The following is a 21,963-nucleotide window of genomic DNA, read 5'->3' on the forward strand; positions in this document are numbered from 1 at the left end:
TCCTCTATCTACGTCTTCAGTTTCCCTTCTACATCTTCATTTCACTCTCCATTTACGTCTTCAGTTCTTCCTTTTACTTTAGTTCCCTTTTTTAATATTTTCAGTTCTCCAACGTCTTCAATTTCCCTTGTTTTTATTTCTTATTCTTTTTCTTCAACATTTTCTTCGTCATCACTACATCATTTTCATTAATACTCTTAGCTCTATTTTCATTTCTCCTATGATCGATTCGTTGTCCATTAGGTAACCTGACGACTGTATTCGACGCCGGACGGTTTTCTAAGCTTCGTCCTACAGTCTACAAATACTGTACTCTAACAAGACAGTTTTCTCCATGCACTTTGAGTTCTAATTTCTCCTTTACCTTCTTACCATAATATTACCATCTGATACAGACCAGGTATAACTTAACAAATCTCCTTGTGCGTGTGTGCGTGTCACAGATCGCTTTTTTCAATTTCGTTCGTCCGTCTTTTTCTCTCTCTCTTACCTGCCCCCATTCCACTCTTCGCCGCGTAAAGAAGTTGGACATGTTTAAATATACGACTCCCAATCCAAAGTTAAAGTCGTAATAGGGTCGTCCCAGCTTAAGATTTATTTTATTACAGGTCTGTTTCAAGTTTTTAAACCATTTAACTGGCCCTTAAAAACAAGTAAAAACCTGCGGTCAAAAAGGGGAGCACCCTAAATTCACTCACAGGATGTTTCAAAAGTTAAAAATATATAAAAACAATATTGTCTAAAAATGTGATGACCAGGATGAATTTGTCTCTAACAACTCTAAGTTGCAATAGGTACGAATATCCTCTTAATTTTTATTCACTACTCAGAAGCAGGCACTCGCATAACTCTTACAACTGTGTTTGTGTTATTTTAAGAAGTGGGCTTACTCCACGTGATCAACATCACCGATCCATAGCGAAAGTTCATTATAGTACTAGGACATTCGATAAGTAATGGCAACAATGCTGGAAATTAGTGCTCCTAGCGGTGACCATTGCAATCTTGTACTATGTAAAATAGAGCAGAGATTGCAAATCAAGATTTCAGGTATAACTCCCTGTAAAGTTGATTTGAATAATTTCGAGGGAAAAATTGTTCCGGAGCCGGGTATCGAACCCGGGACCTTTGGTTAACGTACCAACGCTCTACCACAGAGCTACTCGGGAACTCTAACCGACACATGTGGATATAGAGGGAAAAATTGGATCGGTGTCGGTTAGAGTTCCCGAGTAGCTCAGTGGTAGAGCGTTGGTACGTTAAACCAAAGGTCCCGGGTTCGATACCCGGCTTCGGAACAATTTTTTCCTCGAAATTATTCAGAACAGAGATTGTTTCATAAATTTGCAATATTGAAAGTCTCGAAGTAGCCATATTTTGTAAATACAGTGGCTGTTTCTGATTTGTAGTAAACAATACAGCCCTAAAGTTACGAACAAAGGTGCTTCAAAAATCCAAGTTTCAAGAGAAAAACATATAACTAAACGTTTTAGGGCATTTCAAGAAGCCTGTGGGAAAGAAGTCCTACCATACTGAACTATTGCAAGTTGGGTGGAAGCGAGACATTCGCTTTCAATCAAGAGTTGACATCAGAAGAGCTTTAGATTGATCAGTGATAGAGATAACCAGAAATGGTGCTGCAGATGGAGTCCACCGTCTTCCAAGAATTTGGCAACGTTTATTTTATTTATTTTATTGGGTTATTTTACGACGCTGTATCAACATCTAGGTTATTTAGCGTCTGAATGAAATGAAGGTGATAATGCCGGTGAAATGAGTCCGGGGTCCAGCACCAAAAGTTGCCCAGCATTTGCTCGTATTGGGTTGAGGGAAAACCCCGGGAAAAACCTCAACCAGGTAACTTGCCCCGACCGGGATTCGAATCCGGGCCACCTGGTTTCGGGGCCAGACGCGCTGACCGTTACTCCACAGGTGTGGACTTTGGCAACGTATTGTTGACATGGCAGGAGACGATACTTGAAGTATGTATAATGTCAAAAGTAATCTAAATAAATTTAGTGTGAAATAGTAACTACGAGTATGTTGCCATTGCTTTTCGAATGCTCTAGTAGTTCATATATTACATCATTTTCCAGTTTACCTAATTGTTTGTGATGATTCTTAATACTATATTATTTTATATTTTATTATATTTTATCTCATATTGAGTTGTGTCCTTACGTAATTATATTTAATGGTGGGTAGCTAAGTTGGTAGAGTAACTGGTTACGAACTGAAAGGTCCCGAGTTCAATTCCGATTGGCTCGGCTTTACGCGGGGCGACATCCGGGACGAATCCTTGAACTTGGGTTTTCTTTTGCCAGTGTGTGCCCTGTATTATACAATGATTGTCCTAAGTCCGATAGGTGGTCTCGGTCAGGCATTTCCTACTGCTGGCTCTGTGACGTCACACGTCTCTACTCTCGAGCTCCTTGAGGGGGAAGCATAGTTATAATAGCAAAGTATGAGTGGCAGTGGAAGGGATGGAGATGTTTAAATAGCGGAGACGCAACATTACCTTCCCTCACGTGCGGCTCTCTCAGCTCTGCTCCGAGAGGAGAAACGCGCTCCAACGTCACAGATTGGCCAGTTGAAAATGACTGGTCTAGGTAGTATTATTGAGTATGGTGGTGACAAATGGGTCATCTTGCCTTAGCCCTAACAACTAGATCCTATCCAGACGAGTAACTGACAAGCGCCACGGCTCGGAGCCTTAGGCCCTTGAGACATGCGGATTTTCACGTCCACATATGACTGCATTATGGTTATTCACTCGTCCACTAACATGGAAAAGACATTTCGCTCGTTGTTGTACAGTTAACGTCATTCTGTTCAGTCGGTCGTTACTGAGTAACTTCTTTTGTTTCTTATGCGATAATAATGATGATATAAACCTCCCGTGGTTCAGTATCACATTCGAACTGAAATGAATTCTAGAACCCCCATTATAAATTTTATAGTAATTTTATTTTGTCTTTCTAAATGAATCAGATTGTATTTTTTTGACGATCACATTTTTTTTAATTATTAATAATGTGTAATTTTTACAATATTTTTTTGCATTGAAAATATAGAGTAAATTTGTTTTTCAAAGACTTTGCATATTTGAATGGTTTCATTTCAGGTCATCAGGTAGGATGGAAGAGAAGGCCTTATGGCCTTAATCCTGTCAGATTAAATAAATAAATAAATTAATTAATTAAGAGCTTGTTGGTACTCCGCCGTTTTAATCAATTATGCATTTAAGGAAAATTACTTTGCTGAAAAGATTACTATAAGTTGGTGTTATAATACAATACATCAAAGCAACGAAGATGATTGAAGGCGATGAATTGGACATGTCCATGGGCATAGATATTGAAAACTTATGGAAAATTGGTTTTAATTCATTGGTACTGTTACGTAATATAACAGCATTAGTGCTGTTATGAGATGTAACAATCTTGTTTCTTTTTATCAAGTAATCCGCGTGTTATAAATTCAACTTATAAGGGTTGTCAACAATAACGGTAAGTGCAATAAAAACACACAAAATATTTCCCCATAATAATATGTAATATTGAGTGAAGGAATAGCTATGGACTGAAAAGTTGTATCTCACAGCGTAAAATACCCCCAAATAATACATTATAACTAGAGCAATGCCTTTTTTCACTGGGTGGAAGTAAATCATTATTTGCATAGATATGAATGTGATTTGGAGTAAATCAAAGTGATAGGGCCAATTTTTATTTTGTCTATTTTGCATTTTTAAGGTGTTTCTTACTAATAAATGCCTTTTTTGTCATTTTAAAGCAATATTTCTTTTTTTTTTTTTTTACAAATTTTCTAATTAATTGTAATGTAATGTGTATGAAATTAAATATTTGAAACAATGACTAACTTTACTAACAATAGTAAATAAAAGTAATTTATTTCAGTGCTTAGTCTGCTAATAATCGTACTTTAATACTATTGGTGTAATTGGAATAATGATCGACAATCCACAGTTACAAATATAATATTGTCATGTCTTCACGATACCAACAATCAGCTTTATAATTTTAAATATTAAGCCCCTTCTCATAGAAGTTGTCACGTAGCATTTTCAATTGTTTGCTTTGATATTTTTAAATCTTCCTATTACAATTTTGTGCTACAGATGTTTATTATTGTAGGAGAAAGAAATTTGAGTGAGGAACAGTCAGTTATTGTCGGGTGACAGAAGGTATAAGATCGGTTAGCTAGAAAGCCTAAATTCAGTAAACCACTGAAAAGTAAACTTCATGCTTACGTTAGTGAATTTGGTGCCGATGTATTTTCAACTGATGGAACAGTTTTGTTATGTAAGATTTGTGAAAAGACAGTAGTTAATCACAAGATAAGTATTTTATAAGTCAACATGTTTCACCTACGAAGTAAATATGTGAGTTTTGATATAATTGAAATGTATTGCTAAAATATATTGTGCCTTTTTTCACGTTTTTATTGCCCTTTTTCCTGCCTATTTTAACTGCTATAAATGCCTAACATCTTGGTTCTAATTATTCGTATAACCCTGTAAAAATTACATTTATAGAAGCAACTTTTAGTGCATGCGCAATTCATATATTAACAGATTTAGAATGATTTCTCTATGCGTTTCTTTAAAAGTTTTCACAATCCATTAAATTTATTTATGACTTTATTATTGCCCAACAACTTATCAACTTGTGGATGGCTTAAAATAATACATTGAAAGTGTATTTTCCTTGGAAAGTCATTAAGCATAGAATAAGTGATTTATTCTTCACCACATGTTTCTCATTAAATTTATCTGCGTCGAGTTCAAACTCCATTTCATTTCTTTAATCGCAGACTTCACATCTCTGTCTTTCTCTCGCCGCACAGGTTGGGCATTGTCCCCGTTGAGGCTCCACCCCTAATATCTCTTAATTTCCATATTCCTCGCGTACAATACAGATCTTAACATACAACCTGTCCTTCGTTCTTGTCAAAGCCCCCTAATATTATACCAACGCAAAAGATATTCTCTTTTGAAAGAAGAAGTTAATTTAGGTTGTATTATGTTACCATGACGATAGAAATCACTTTTACAAGAAAAAAAAGAGGACTGCACGTAAGCCTATACACTTAACAGTCGAGGTTAGTTTGCGCTTCGATATTGTTTTCGTTCATTAATCCACGAAGAGAAGAATTGAGATACTGAAAGAAAGTGATGGGCTACAAGAAACATTGATAGCAGAAAAAATTTTAGAGAAAGAAATGGTAAAAGTAATACAGTATTACAATCGTAACTATCTACAATAATGAAGAAATTTTAATATTGAAATTTAGTACGTTTTCTTCAGAAACTAACAGAAAATCTGAATATGTATATTATTTGCTGAATAACGGAGTAGAATGAAAAAATTACTCACACTATTCATTATTATTCTTAAACAAATGGGTGTGATTAATAAAAGCGAAGTGTATAAAGACAGAAATAGTTAAGTGAACATAGTCTATTATAAAGTATTTAAATATGGTATTAATTTCCCTGTAATGACGTATTATTATTAATATTATTATTATTACTATTATTATTGATTACAATTTCAAACAACTCATTGACGTCATAATGGTATATGGTTACCAGGGTAAGGGACATCCAAAATCCATAATGATGGAGTAGTAAGAATGGTCACTTTTCAAAATTTTGTTTTAATATCCCATGCCTTTCTGCACAATATCATAATAATATGTTAAATCATACTATTTCAGATAAAATGACAATTTCAACACGAAAGTTGAGGTCCAAGTTAACTTAAATATTAATTATTTTTTATCATTCACTTTTGAGCAATAAGATAGATTCAACTTTGCTAACTAATGATAAAACACACACAAAACATAAATAATCATAACATACTTTGCACTATAGGCGTACTGTATGCCTTCGAATACATTTCTACCCAAAATCTTCAAGGTCAACCGCGGGATAGGCTACGAGAAACATACAAGACATGTTATAGTAACGACCACTACCTCTTTACATCAGCTATCTCAAGATTACGGGATTCGTACCAATAAGACAGAAAACTACAGCCCAGGCGAATACAGAGCCGGCATGTTCCGTCTTTAGGCCTATATGCCAGCTTATTCTCATTTTCACAGGACATATTCTATTTCAGGTCACTCAATATCTGTCTAGCAATCATGTGTAACATTGAAAGGAAGAGCTACTCACTAGAAGACTAAATTAGGTTTATAAAAGAATTCCTCACACCGAAAAAAAAAATTGAGGGAGGTTTACAATAAACAAGTACAATATAAACAAATAATAGTTATGACATCTTAAGCCTGAGTCCGTTAGGCTATTGAAGATAAAATTGCATAGTAAATATATGCAGGACATTAATGCAAGGAGAGCCAATGAGACGGGGAATTTTAGAACTTTAATAATTATTGCACTGATTACTTTGAAACGAAACTTTCACTTTACATTTAAAGTATACACAATAGCATTTACCTGTACCTCATGAAATTTTTATTTTCTGAACACTACATCCCTCAGGTGGGACCCATTTCGTTGCACACATTCAGGTCTAAGTTGTATGTTTCCTTTTAGTTGACGCAACATGTCCACAAAAATTTCAGCAACTTTATGGAGAATTTTGCTTCGAGTTCTTCGACATTGATGAGAGGATTGTTTGGAATTTGTTGAGACAAAAATTCTCGAATCATTCGGACATATCGCTGTGATGTTACAGTAACAGATGCCCCATTATCGTCCTCAAAGGAACAAGGACCGGTGATTCCAAATGACGCTATTGCACACCAAACTGTGACTTTGACATTGTATAATGGTTCTTCATGCATTTCATAAGAGTTAGTTGGTGACCAGTATCTAGTTCCTGGGGTAGCTCAGTCGGAAGAGCGTTCGCGCACTAAGCGAAGGGTCCCGGGATCGATGCCCGGCCCCGGAACAATTTTTCCTTGAAATTATTCAAACCTGCTTTACAGGGAGCTACTACCTGAAAGCCAGATTTGTATAATACATTCGTTACTGGAGGTACGTTAAGAAAGCCACAATTTAAGTCACACAGTATTTGTGTGCACTCATAGTTGAGTTCTGGCGTCTTGTCGGCTCATTTGAGTCGTGTGGATACAAAGGAAAAATTGTGATGGTGTCGTGTATAGTTCCTGGGGTAGCTCAGTCGGAAGAGAGTTCGCGCGCTAAGCGAAGGGTCGCGGGATCGATTCCCGGCCCCGGAACAATTTTTCCTTGAAATTATTCAAACCTGCTTTACAGGGAGCTACTACCTGAAAGCCAGATTTGTATAATCAACAGTTCGTAATAATGAACTTACCCAAAAGTTTGTCTAGTCCATAATCCTTAACATGGGCTTTGTTGAAATGTCGTTTAATATTGAAATGAAGAGTAGAAATAATTGGATGGGACACAGCAAACAAACAATTCTTTCGTCTTCTTCAACAATAAAATAATCATATTCTCATTTCCTTTGGAAATAGTATTTCTTCACGGGTTTAGATTTTGCCATGTTCCCGTTTTCTTCAAACTGCAGTATGCATATTGTGTACTTGATGCCACGAGGATGAATGTTGATATAGCCAAGCACAACTAGAACGCTATGACCACACTGGTAGAAAAGGTGGATGGGGTAGAAGGGGTGCGAAGGCAGTCGCTCTGACGAGCTACAGTCACAGTTTAGTATATACAATTGCGAAGCGCAATACTTAATAAATATGCATACATATATAGTTGCTGACCACAAGGATCGCTACTATCGCCTCAGCACAGACGCTTTCCCGAGCAGACGATAATGTATGTTCGGGTTTTCTATTTCAGTGTATGGAGCGCAGTGAAATACTATAACTTTATTGCGTATCATTGCTAAGTTTTATTTAGTGTAATGCGTCCATAAGTTTCGTTTACTTCTTATTGCATAATCTACTGCAGAAATAATTACAAAACTGTGTTATTTTAATGTGAAGAGAATTTTAAATGTTAATATAATCTATTCACATCAACATTTTAAGTTTAGAATGGAAGCTATTTTGAGGTTTAATAAAAAAGAATTTATATTGTGATTTTAATTTAGCGCATTTACCTTCCTTAATTGTAGATAGAAAATTTACCATACCACTCTTATGAAATTAGTGTACGTATGATTATGTTACTTCGTCTCTTAGGAAGTGGATAAATACAATAATTCAATACGTACTCGATTGTAGTATTAAAATACAGACAAACTGAATGTGCGGAATATCATACATAACATTATGTTTAATTATAATCTATAATTGCGAATATAGGAATATAAGTTAAATATAGTAAATATAGCCTATAATTTCCATATGGCATAACATACATGTAATGGCAGGGCATTGGAGACCACTAAAATTAGACAGAAAGGGGCAATTCGTACAGTAAACATAACCTATAAGTTCAACATATCTAAATATCCGTGCGGTGCAACTGAAAATTATTGAATCGTGCATAAATGAATGTACAAGAATTTCACGATATTTAATCGAAATAAAGGCAGGTATTACACATACAAACAACGTAATTTTCACACCAAAAATAATATTACACCTTAACTCGCAAGTGAATTATGTCTGAAGTGTCCCCTAATCATTGTTTTAAATTTTATTAATGCAATTACACTACATTTTAGAGAAATACATGTTACTCTTTATGCATTCTAACTAATTTATATGGTTGAAATGCCGCCCTTCGTGATCGGGTTAAGCGAGTCACATGGTCTGCCTTAGGGCCTGTGACACAATCTATTGTTCCTACTACTCACAGCGCTCCAAGCGGCTAGCAACTATCGCGAGAAATGAAAAAAATAATCCCAACCTTCGTAACTGTATATACTAAACTGCGCTACAGTTCTGCAGGTCTGTCCTATATCAACAGTCCATGAAACTCGAATAAACTCATTTCGCCACAAATAGTGACATGTGCTGCTTCTGCAATCCCTGAATCATTTATACGTAGTTCTGAGTTGTACGTAATTTATATCATTCCTCTCAAGTTACGTAAATCCCAGGCTTTATTGTAATAATAAAGAATATAAGTTAAACAGTTTTAATGTTAAAATTACGAGCGAGAATTACTATAGGGAGGTTCCTTTAGAACATGTTGATCTCTTCATCTCTCGTTTCACCAATTCTAAAATATAAACCTATCATAATCATCATCTAGACAAGAACATTCTACATGAAATATCGAAATTCATGATTGTAAGGGAATATATGAATCACCCTATATCTTCAGAGATCCAATGGAGTCTATTGTACCAGAGTAGAATTCTTGTCAGTTTTCCACATTTTTTTTTATTTTGTATCTTCTTCTTTTTGATTGTCACCAGTTAAAGTAGATTGATGGGTCAGACGCGCCCATCTCTTCCCTCCTTCCTCCTATTTTATGTCCCCCGCTCCCACTTTTAATTCCTGTTCTTTCCCAACACAGAAGCCGCTTTCGGCTTAATCGCGGTAGCTCTCTGTCTGTCTGTCTTTGTGCCTGACTGTGTGTCTCTCTCTCACCGGTAAAGACAATTAATTCCGAAAACATACCAACTCTAAAGTTATGATCCATAAAAGTTTGTTATGTATGGTTTGATGTGTTCTGTTTATGATAACTTCCTCTTTTCTTCTTGTTTTTCTTATGTTATATATACGACGCTATAAATATTACTGGAATCAAGACATCTGCAAAATTGTTATCTTATACATTCGGTCATTAAAGATAAAGTGCGAACAGGTACAAATTTGGTTTTGTCGAAAAATTAACAGGGTTGATTTGAAGTGTTATGTCGTGGTCCATAGATATAATACGACAACAAACAATTTAATAATTAAAATCAATTTTAAAATATTACAGTAAGCAGGAAATATATAAACATTAACAAGTTTGTCGACCTGGTTGGCGAGTTGGTATAGCGCTGGCCTTCTATGCCCAAGGATGCGGGTTCGATCCCGGGCCAGATCGATGGCATTTAAGTGTGCTTACTGGCATGTAAAAGAACTTCTGCGGGACAAAATTCCGGCACATCCGGCGACGCTGATATAACCTTTGCAGTTGCGAGCGTCGTTAAATAAAACATAACATTTAACATTTAACAAGTTTGCAGTCTTGAGCGAAAATTAATTATCTGTAGGTCTATAACACGAAAATGACTTCAACGAGAGCAAAAGCTACAGAATAAAAAAGAAAATAGTCAATAACATCCTTGAAATGGAGAATTATCCCGTGTTTCGGCTTCAGATAATTAATAAATACATAATTAAACCATAGTTTTCTGCCCAGAGGCAGTTCTTTCACAGCAAACCCAGCTTTCTCTGATCTTTCCTCTTTTTCGCCTTCACTCAATGATTCAGTAATAACGTTTTCCATATTCGCAGGGTTTTCTAAGAACCTAACCCCAACGAATAGCAAGGATTGGCTGCAAATATGAAACGCGCTGAAGAAGAGTACGGTATTTTATATATCTGTAACTTTATTATCCCTTCGTGTGAGTCTCTGCGAATTGTTGCTGGAATTACCTCGGGTAATAAAGGGTAACAGTTCCCCGACTCTCTCAGTAGTAATAAAGCAACATTAAGCAAATCTCATCAGAGCGGTCATTACGCTATTAAGAACCTGTTGCTGAGACTATCGGATCACTCTATTTCCAGCGCATCATAGCGCAGCCTATCTAGTTGATCGCGAGAAATTAATCGGATTGGAGATATTTTCACTACAATAGCATCTCTTTCCTATCAGAAATATCAAGGAGGGGCCAATATTCGCATTTTTAATCTTATTTCCCCTTTCAACTTAACAGAAAATGACGTGTATCAAAACGTAAAAGTTGTCGAATGCAATGACAAAACCACAAACACATAAAATATAACGTACACTCTAGAGATGAACAAAACTGCCGCTCTCGCTCGCTGTGTTCGTTGCATTTGTCTTTCGAGTCTCGTCTCGTCATTCTCGTGCGCTTCGAGTCTCGCTCATCGTTCTCGAAATAGCATTTGGTCGGCGTGGAAAGATTTCGTAACTTTAAATAACATCCATCATTGAAATAAATAACATTATAAATGTTTAAGGGGAGGCAGAGGTGAAATTTTCGAACAAAACTGAAGAAAAAATGAAAATTTGGTTTTTTCCATTTTTATTATCTTTATTTTGATATTCCGATGTTAGTTTTTGATTTGGTGCCCTTAAAAGTATGAAATTAAAACCAAGATAACTGTATTACTATATTATTCCCACAATAAACTAATACTTATCATTATTTATATACCGTCTCTGAACATATAAATAAAAAGAAATATTGAAAATTTCTTACAATATGGTGCATGGAGTATTTTATATCAAACGATATAAAGTTTTATAAAATTATTAATATTTACAGAACTATTGTACTTAGAAAGTTGAAACTTGGTATGTCCATTACTAATAACATACTTAGTATCCATGATCAATTTCAAACAAATCGGATAAATTTTGTGGATTTTGAAATATTCACCTCTGCCTCCCCTTAAATGAGACAAAAAGACAAAACAGAACAGTATCTTAGTTATCAAACTGTTCTGGTTCTATTGTATGATATTACCTACGGTTATATAATTAGAAAAAAAAATTCTCAAATAAATTTTCATTCTAAGAAACATAAAACATAACGTTAATATCTTTTAACTTGAGATTGCACACTTGATCCCAAACATATTTAAAAAAAAAAGATTCCTAGTCTTTTAATAAGGGCCTAGTAATTAAATAAAGACTGGGGAACGGATTATTATACACTGAAAGGTAGAGATGATGTTTCAAATAGCTGCTTGATTGTTTATACATATATAACAGTTGTCAAAGTAGATAAAAGTTCAGTCAGGTATAAACAGCTGTGGCGATTCAAGGTTGCTTAACGTTCGGGACTTCGGGAGTGATCAATCTCGGCGTCTCGAAACACTCACAAGCAGTCTTTATGACAACGACGCGACATATTGAACATTGTCGTGCGGGTTTTCGGCTTTGCGGGCGCTGTTAGTCTTGTTTTCTCGATCGTTTATCTCTAGTACACTCACTGCATGCGTTATAAGTATTATTTTACACTGTATTACATTACGTTGTAGGCCTATTAGAATAAGGCCTATATTACAGTACATTTACTCTACAATGCTTGACATTACAGTAGATCAAGTTACAATACAAATTAAAATACATTACATTACACGCATACACGTATACACGCATAATATACATCATAGCATGTAGCTTCCAAGGAGTTGGACCACAGATTGGTCCATTCCGGTCTCATATTAGAGATCGAGAGATCTCTTCAGTAGTCTTCCGGATTTTCTTGTATCCGCCGGGGTGTAATTTGTTAAAGCAATCTAGGATATCTGTTGCAGGCATCCTATTGAAATGTTGTATCCACTTTGACTTTTAATTTAAAATTTGTTCAAAGGGTAATGTCATTCTCAAAATGTCTGTATTTGTTTTGTAGTCGTTCCATTTATAACCTGCTGTTCTTAAATATTTCATTTCCGTCGCAGTTATTCTTGATTTATTATTTTTTATTTATTTTATTGGGTTATTTTATGACGCTGTATTAACATCTAGGTTATTTAGCGTCTGAATGAAATGAAGGTGATAATGCCGGTGAAATGAGTCCGGGGTCCAACACCGAAAGTTACCCAGCATTTGTTCATATTGGGTTGAGGGAAAACCCCGGAAAAAACCTCAACCAGGTAACTTGCCCCGACCGGGATTCGAACCCGGGCCACCTGGTTTCGCGGCCAGACGCGCTGACCGTTACTCCACCAGGTGTGGACTCTTGATTTATCTTTTGCCTTGATTTTCCAGTTTTCACAACCGTATAGTAGAGTCACAGTCTACTATATACAGTCACGAAGCTTGAGTTTTGAGGGTGCTAGAAACAATAGACTGTGACGGTACTATTTTGCATTGCCTGTAATGAGGCGATATTAGCGATCCTAGTGGTGAGCAAATATCTAATGTTTGCATATTTACTACGTATTGAGCTTCGCGAATGTATATACTAGACTGTGGTAGAGTCGGAAGATCCAATACGTTATACAATCTTATCCGGATGTCAGTTTAAGTTTTTCTTTAATTTGAACATATTATTAATGACACAGTAATTATATATACATTTTTCTTCAGTTAATGTTTCTGTTTTTGGGGAAATAGTTTTTGAACAATCCTGTGCTCTTTTACACATGGAAATTAGCGCCTTCGATGACTTTCCGAAATGCATCAAAATTTCCGTTGAAGAATAATGCAATAACACTTTTTAAGTACACAGAATGAGGAAAACTAGATAATGCGTTTTAATTATTCCGCACAACAAAGCGAAGTTATCGCCCTTCCTTTTTTGCAATCCGTATCCCAACACACTCTCACTGTTACGTGTTTCAATTATCAACACAGAGTAGAACACAACAGAAACAATCAATCTACCCACATGTATCATACATATCCTCCCGACAAATGACAAAAAGTCAAAATACTACATAATTAATGACTTCCAATCTTACAAATTTGATACGACATGTGCAGGTAATGTCAAATAAAAAAACAGACACACTGTATAATGAATTGGCTGTAAAATAACAACAGGCAGACAAAATGACACTGTACATTGAAATCTGATTGACAATGTCGGAGAGGGAGATTTTTTATGCGGATGCCATGACGTGACGTCATATATATGCGATGATTAAATTGACAGCTACACAGATTCTGTAACAATAACTATACGTCAGGGGACAGGGGTTAAGTCAATCGCAGAATTTCTGGCTGTCACAATTCCAATAATCAGCTGTCAAGATCCGAATGTGTTCTGGCCTGCGTGTCACCGCCGTTCTGGATGAGTCCGATGACAGACATCGTCAGTGATACCACTGCAACGGTTCACAGACTTTGACGCGTCAGGTTTTTAAATAAACCGTGCAATGCAAACGGCAATTTTCTTATATATTTCTAACAGATATCATACACGGCCAGTCGCGATGCAAGCAAAAACTGAGGCCCACAGCTATAACAATGCGTGGATGTTATGGGTGTGGGATCGAATCCCACCAGGTTATGGGTTTTTGCCTATTGTCACTGAACTGATCTTTGTTTTTTCGAGTGCAGCCTGAATGCTGCGATGATTGCACCTGACGTGACAATGAAGTGTAGTTATGTACAGTAGCGGCTGGTGGTCAAAATAATGAGTGTGCTACAATCTCTATATCGGCCTACTGTATACACTTACATGTATTTATCTTACCCTAGTGTTAAACGTTAAATCCTCCATCTTGGACATTATACTCTTTTCTATTGACAGTATTGTAAGAACAGTGAGGCGATCCTTGGACATAGTGTTCCTTAAAAATCATCTTTCTGGCTCAGCAGTGATCATTGGTGTTGTACCAAAAATATTTAACAACTTCGTTACTTCACAGAATGAATCCTGTGAATTGTTGGAGGCTATATTTGTAGCAATTGAACAGCTCCATCTACATTTCGGAAGTCGAGTCTTCCATATAGAACCCCAAGTTGTGTCTTTAACATTATTTTGTTCAGTACAGTATAGCTGTTGAAGCAACTTCAAGTTCGCGTTCAGGAAAATTATGCAAATAATTGTCAAAAAATTTGCTGTTTAACAATTTTGTTGCGTCTAGGTAGCTTAAAGATTGGAAACGATGAGTAGTTTCCTGAATTATACGGTCACATACTTCCTTTGCTTCAATTTTCGGATTCCATTTTCCGTCCCTTGCTGACTGATTCAGGAGGAACCTAAAAAAAAAAAACTGGTAGATGGCAGCAGCAGTCGGACATTTGAATTACAAATACATTGTACATAGTTCCGAGTTCTTCCACAAACAAGCATTCTTTCGTTACGCTTTACTTTTGCAATCTCCAAGCTGTGTTGTGCTGAAGCTGACTACAGCACTTCCCCGCGTAAAAATAGCCAATCAGAGCAGTGATTTCAGCTTCGCACATGCGCAATAATTATCTACATTCTCATGTAAGTTCTGAGTACCACAACGTACCCCCTGAGGCACCAAAGAACGAAGAGCGAAGACTAAACACTTTATAACGCGTCATGAACATAACCAAGGGAAATTGTCAAAAATGACAGATTAAATACTATGGAATTGCAAATACTTTATTTAAGCGAAAATTATCATTGTGCTGTAGCACTGTAGCACATAAGGAGGGGCCGCCCCTGGTTATGTATCTAGTTCAAGGTCCCAAGAGATAAGTCTATTATAACCTTATGATAATCCTCGTATGATTATATAAAAAAAAGGAATATAGTTCCATCTGAAAAGAAAAGACGGAGGAAGAGAAAGACCGGGAAGAAAAAAACCGAGGGGAAAAAATTGGCGAGAAGAAACAAGACGGAGGGAAAGACTGACGAGGAAAGACAAGACAGATAGAAAGAAAGACTAGGAAAGAAAAAAACCGCGGAAAAGAAAGATCAGGAAAGACAAGACGAAGGAAAAGATTAATCAGAAAGATTAAACGGAGAGAAATACTAACCAAGCAAGACACGACGGAGGGAAAGACTGACCAGTAAAAACAAGACAGAGGAAAATACTTACCAGGAAATATAAGACGGAGGAAAGAATTGAAGACATTATTACAAAAACAGCCCTAGTCATTTTTAATGAAATTGAGTTAAGGACACATTTGCTACTACTGTATTTCAAATGTTTATAGACTCCAAAAATGACATGTTAGGTGCAATAACCACAAGGATAAACACTAGTTGTACGGAAACAGCTGACGTGTTCTATTTATTTTTATTGTTCTCCTAAAATATAGCAATTTTGACAAGGGTTGTTTTTGTAATTGACCAGGAAAGACAGGTGGAGAGAAATACTGGCCAGAAAAGATAAGAGGTAGGAAAATACTGATGAGAACAGTCAAGACGGAGAGAAAGACAGGTCACGAAATACACGACAGAGGAAAACACTGGCCAGGAAAGAAAAGAAAGAGGAAAATACATACCAAAAAGAAACAGGAAAAATATAAAGGCAAGACAGAGCAAAAGGCAGATCAAAAGAGATAAGACATAGGAAAAGACAGACCAAAAATGACAAGATGGATTAAAAGACAGACCAGGAATGGCAAGACCGAGGGAAAGATTGACTAGGAAAGACATGACGGAGGAAAAGAATGATCAGGAAAGAAAGATTGAAGGAAGGACAAGACATAGGGAAAGACTGATCAGTAAAGACTAGACGGAGGAAAAGAATGACCAGGAAAAGACAAGACGGACAAAAAGACAGACTAGGAAAAACAAGACGGACGAAGATACAGACCAGGAAAGACGAGACGGACGAAAATACAGATCAGGAAAGACAAGACGGACGAAAATACAGACCAGAAAAAACAAGACGGACGAAAAGACAGCTCAGTAAAAAAATACGGACGAAAAAACAGACCAGGAAAGACAAGACGGACGAAAAGACAGCTCAGTAAAAACAAGACTGACAAAAAATAGACCAGGAAAGACAAGACGGACGAAAAGACAGACCAGGAAATACAAGACTGACGAAAAGACAGACCAGAAAAGATAAGACGGACGAAAATACAGAGCAGACTATATTACAAAACTGAAGAAAAGACATACCAGGAAAGATTGGACGAACAAGACAAGATATATGAGAGAAAGGGATGAGACAGTAGAAAGAATATGAAAAAACAGACAACACAAATCAGGTCAGAAAGACGAGAAAAGTCAGAACGGACAAGAATGACGAGACTGAATAGACAATTGGACGGAGTTACGCAATAAGAGACCAACCGAGATATTGACCATTGAAGTAAATCTGGTTATTTATTACACATTTTACACAAGAAATATTGTAACACTCATACTACAACAAAAAATACCACAAATCATAATTAATAAAATAATAACCGATTAAGCTGTGGTTATAAAATTGTTGCTATATTACTTCTGTTTCTGTAAGTAAAGGTAAATAAGATTATCTGTTAGCATTTTTAATAGACTAGGAGGCAATGTCAACTATTTCTGTGTTCACAGTTGGCAATATGTTGATATTGTGACATGATAGTTTTCATGTTTCGTCATAGCTGTTCATATTACAGTACTGTGACAATTGTACGGTATTCGTAGGAAAAGTTAATCATAACAATGTTTTTGCCGTACGAGTACAGCATTGAAGAACTTCTAGCAAATCATGTGTTACGAAAAACAGCAATAAGAGACCGTGAAGGTGTGAAAACAATTTATTATTGTGCATCTTATTCCTTAACCAAGGTACATTATTGCATTGCGTAAATTTCTGCATAGCCGACATAGAGAATTTACTACAGGGACATCACTTTATTTTTACCAACATTTTTAACATTAACCTGGCTATACTCGGAAACACTGTTGCCCCCTTCCATTACAGGAGTTTTATGTTACTAGTGCAATATGTAAACAAATCATTTTACTAGGTATAGGAGGAGAGAAAAGTAGTGTATCCATTTATGTTGTAGGGAAATACGATATTACAATTTTCAGTTTGATCACCACTTTTACGGATTTTATCAAAGTACAGCAGAGTAATAACATTTTTGTTTTGTTTTTTTTTTTCAAAAACTCAACTTTTCAGGTGGCTATGTTCGTTACGTAATGTCTACTTTATTTAGCATATTAATTATTGGTGTTAACATACAATATAGAGAGTACACTTAAATTGAGGGGGTCATAAGTAAAGGACTGTAAGTGCACTTAAGTTTCTTTTGAGAAAATGGGGTTTAAATATTTAAGCTTTCGTAAAATCGGTGAAATTTTTATTTAAGTTTTAATATGTGATGCGATTAAAATATCCCTTTGCCACTAAAATTTTAGATACTTTAGCTTACACTGGATGCACTTAACTCATGTTATTACAAATGTCACTAGCATTCCTTTGCTTCTAGCCACCTCAATTCAAAATAAGCTAATCTGAATTTTTAAACAAGTTGCTGAAAATGGTTGCCGTTCATTACAATGCAGGCTTCAATTCTTTACGCATATTATTAAAAACATTTTGAAGCATATTCTCTGAAATTGAATTTTTCGTTTCTTGAATATAATTTTTTAGTACGATATTATTAATATAGGTTCTTTCTTCTTTAGAAAACGCAACCATATTTCTGAAACACACTATACACTGCAGTGTTTACTTCACTGCTTGAAGACTTCGAATGCAACAGCTGCCGTAAGTTTGTGTGTCTGACGGGAGCAAGGACATTAGTGAAGTGGTGGGAATGAAGTACATTCAGAAATGCAGGTACAATTAAAATGCAAGTAAAAATAAAATGATGTCCCTGTATATTACATCACAGAGCACGTGCACTTAAATCTGAACACACTGTATATCACACATGTAAAACAAGGAGAAACGGGCTGTGTATGAAGAAACAAGTGACACAGAGATGATTCCCTTGAAGAAGCTAGCAGCACGAAAAGAGACGCTGTCTGTACGGCAAAATTGCGGGTAAATCTAGTTGCATCCCTGGGGTTATATCGCTTTATAAGAAAAACCTATATATGGTTTGATGTGCCCCATACGTCTGAAGGGGGTTGGGTGTGGGAGATTGAGGCTGTCTGTGTGTTTACGGGAGCCTGGAGGGTGGTTGGGGTGAAGTGAATGCAAGAAACCTGGTGGGGAACCTGATTTACGCCAGTCTCGTACTGGGGGTCTATTGTCCTCTATGGCATTCGATTCTCAGCGCAACAACGGCATAAAGGGAACAAAGCAAGGAATACTCCAGCAGGCAAGGAAAGACTTGCAAATTCCCTATAGATCTTGAGGGCAGGCAAATTTCTATTCTTAGCTCTCCGTTCAGTCGTCATAAGAACTTAACAAGAATCGGTGTTACAACCAACGACGTGGTATTGGAGAAAAATAGGGACCTGTTATAAGACGTGTAATCAGGTGTGGGTTCGAATCCCGTTTGGAATGATTATATGGTTGGGTTTTTCAATATATTCTTCAACATAAAGGCGAATATTAGCGAATTTTCTGACTCACTTCTTCGAAAATATCTCGTCATTAACCCATTTATGTACTAGCGTGACTATATTCTCATAGCTATATGACAATCGCTGCTTAAATTATTTTTTCCGACTAATTTCCATTGTTAGGAATGAATCTTGTTTTAAGTTTTGTTTATTCGCCATTGAAATGCCGTGTTAGGCTTTGTAAGGAACCGACTAGCCGGCCCGGGTTCTATTCCCAGCGAGGTCAGAAATATTCATGTGCAATTTCTACCTCGGGATTAGGAGAGATGGCGGTGCGCAACTTCTTATCACTAGATTGTGCACTAATATGCCTGGGTTAAATCCCAAAATCTCTCAGCAGTGCATATGAAGAGAAGGCATATGTCACTGTTGATAGTGATTCGTCCGTCGGACGGGGACGTCAAGCCTGGCGGCCCCCTTGGTGCTATTCGACAGGAGTAGGCTACGTGCCGAAACCGCGTTTCCCCTTCTCCCTTCCTCATCTTCATCATCATCACTCATTCCAGACATTACACTTATACATACACTCACCCTAGTACACGACATAACTCTCCACAGATACACATCATGTACAGTGTGGCCCGTCGACGTGGTGTAACTTACAACTAGAAAATAGGTCATAGTCCTGCCATCTATCAGTAATATGCGGAACCCGAATCATGTAAAGTGAAGTGGATAGGCATTGGATATATACATACATACATACATACATACTTCTCTGTAAGAAACTTGACACAATCAAGAGGAAAAGTAATTTTTAATCTTCATTCTTGTTACTTTTTTATTGTTATTGGCATTTCTATCATTTTGTTTAGAGATGCACTAACTGAATGACGTTATGAAACTTGATGGAATACAATTTACTAGTCCAGTGTAGCCAGGGATATTCTTGTGTTACCATATGGTTACACTAGTCTTTCGTGAGTACATTTTTCTTTATGGCTGAATTATTTTGCTTATCAGGTTGTCTGTGACTACACTAACAATAATTTGTGAAAGAGTGTTACTGGCAAGGTGGATGAACAATATTCATTTGTAACTGTAACCTCAGCAGTACATGGAATCAATCCAACAACATCAGCTGATCGGTATTCACGCTCAGGAAAAAAAAAAAAAGAAAAGAAAAGAAAAGTTCACCGTCCAAATCTAATCACAATGTACAATACATACGCGGGAGGAACTGAAGTAATGGATATTTATATAGGCACATATCGTATCGGAATAAGAGGTAAAAGAAAATAGTGAAGGTCTATATTCACATGGATGATGGACACTGCAATGCCTGACTACTCATGACAGGGACTGGATCTAACATTCCTATTCTGAACTTCAGAAGGGAAATTGAGCAAACATATCTTCAGTGATAGCAAAATATTCCTAAGGATCCCAGACGCCCTTCAACCTCGAAATCTGGTGGACACACACTTGTTGATGTGAGGTTTGATTGAAAAGGTAATTTAACTGAACCTGTTCCAAAAAATAAAAGGCGGAGATGTGCAGGCAAATTCTATTCAAGTGTGAGTCTTAGCTACAGTATACGTAGCAAGAAATGTGAAGTTGAATTATGTGTATCATGTTTTGTGCTTTTTGCACGAAGTAACAGTCAAGCATGTAAAAAGTACAATTTTTTTTTTAGGAAAAGAAACGTATCTTTACAGTTCATATCTGTTTTTATAAAATGTACATGCATAGGACTAGCGTGACCTTATTGTTAAAAATAAAAAAAAACTATTATTTTGGTTAGAAATGTTAAATGTTATGTTTTATTTAATGACGCTCGCAACTGCAGAGGTTATATCAGCATCGCCGGATGTGCCGGAATTTTGTCCCGCAGGAGTTATTTACATGCCAGTAAATCTACTGGCATGAGCCTGTCGCATTTAAGCACACTTAAATGCCATCGACCTGGCCCGGGATCGAACCCGCAACCTTGGGCATAGAAGGCGCTATACCAACTCGCCAACCAGGTCGACTTTTAGTTAGATTACGATGTATTTGTGCCATATTATGTAAAAAGTGACGATGAAAAATTCCGTCCCTAATGGATTAATTCCATTTACGATAGGTTACGTAAATAACCAATTCACATTTTATTCTATCTCACACTTTAGCGCATTCAGCTGTAATCCAGTCCTTTTAACATATACTCGTACAAATTACACAACGAAATACATTCATTGTCACACAAGAATGTCAGATGTCGAGTTCTGGAACCGATTTCACGATGTTAACAGCTTAGACATTGATAATTAGGGCTGGGAATTTCGTGCCAAAACATAGTTTTGAGGTTAGGTTAAGTGCAGCCACGTATAGATATTTTGTACTAGCTGTCTTCTGTGTATACCAGTCGTCGGCAAAATTGTACTCACGATGACATCACTGGAGGCAACCCACAATACATAAGATGTTGTACTGTATAGCTGTAACAAATAAACAATATTTGTAGCCGGAAAACGTTCGTCCTACGCCACAAGACGCAACTCGAGCAAATCTGAAATATGATACAGTATTCCTTACTGTATTACCAAGCGAACAACAACTTTGTGGGTCTAATAATGCATTTCGTGTATTGCACATTACATTAAACTCATAATTCAAGGACACTTTTCATTTTTGCTTTGATGACTCTTCGGACTTCTGCGGATTGGCATATATATTTGAAAAATAATTATTATTCTCGCGGCGTCAGTCAATTCTATATTTCTCGTATGCAGCAGTGTGGTTCCCGCACACAATTGTGTGAACGGATACTGAAACATACCAACATTATACATAGGTCGAGAAAGAATAAAATCATGTCTACTTGAGCCAGATTTAGTTTTGTAGATCATATTTCCACATTACATAATTTCCAATAAAATTTTTCTCCATTTGTTGATATGATTACCAACAAGTCTTGACGTATTGCATTCAAATTCCTGGGATTGGAAGATTTAAATCC

General features: G+C 36.5%; 1 protein-coding gene and 1 non-coding gene across 3 annotated transcripts in view; one reads left to right on the forward strand and one right to left on the reverse strand.

The window, feature by feature from the left end:
- LOC138693878 (uncharacterized) overlaps nt 1-21,963 on the reverse strand; it is a 756,839-nt gene that overhangs the window by 555,845 nt on the left and 179,031 nt on the right. The gene's annotated exons all lie outside the window — the stretch shown is intronic.
- Nucleotides 6,874-6,947, forward strand: TRNAS-ACU (transfer RNA serine (anticodon ACU)). The gene has a single exon. It is a non-coding gene; the product is annotated as a tRNA-Ser (tRNA).

Source organism: Periplaneta americana, chromosome 2 (assembly GCF_040183065.1).
Source record: "Periplaneta americana isolate PAMFEO1 chromosome 2, P.americana_PAMFEO1_priV1, whole genome shotgun sequence".
In the NCBI taxonomy this organism is placed as follows: domain Eukaryota; kingdom Metazoa; phylum Arthropoda; class Insecta; order Blattodea; family Blattidae; genus Periplaneta; species Periplaneta americana.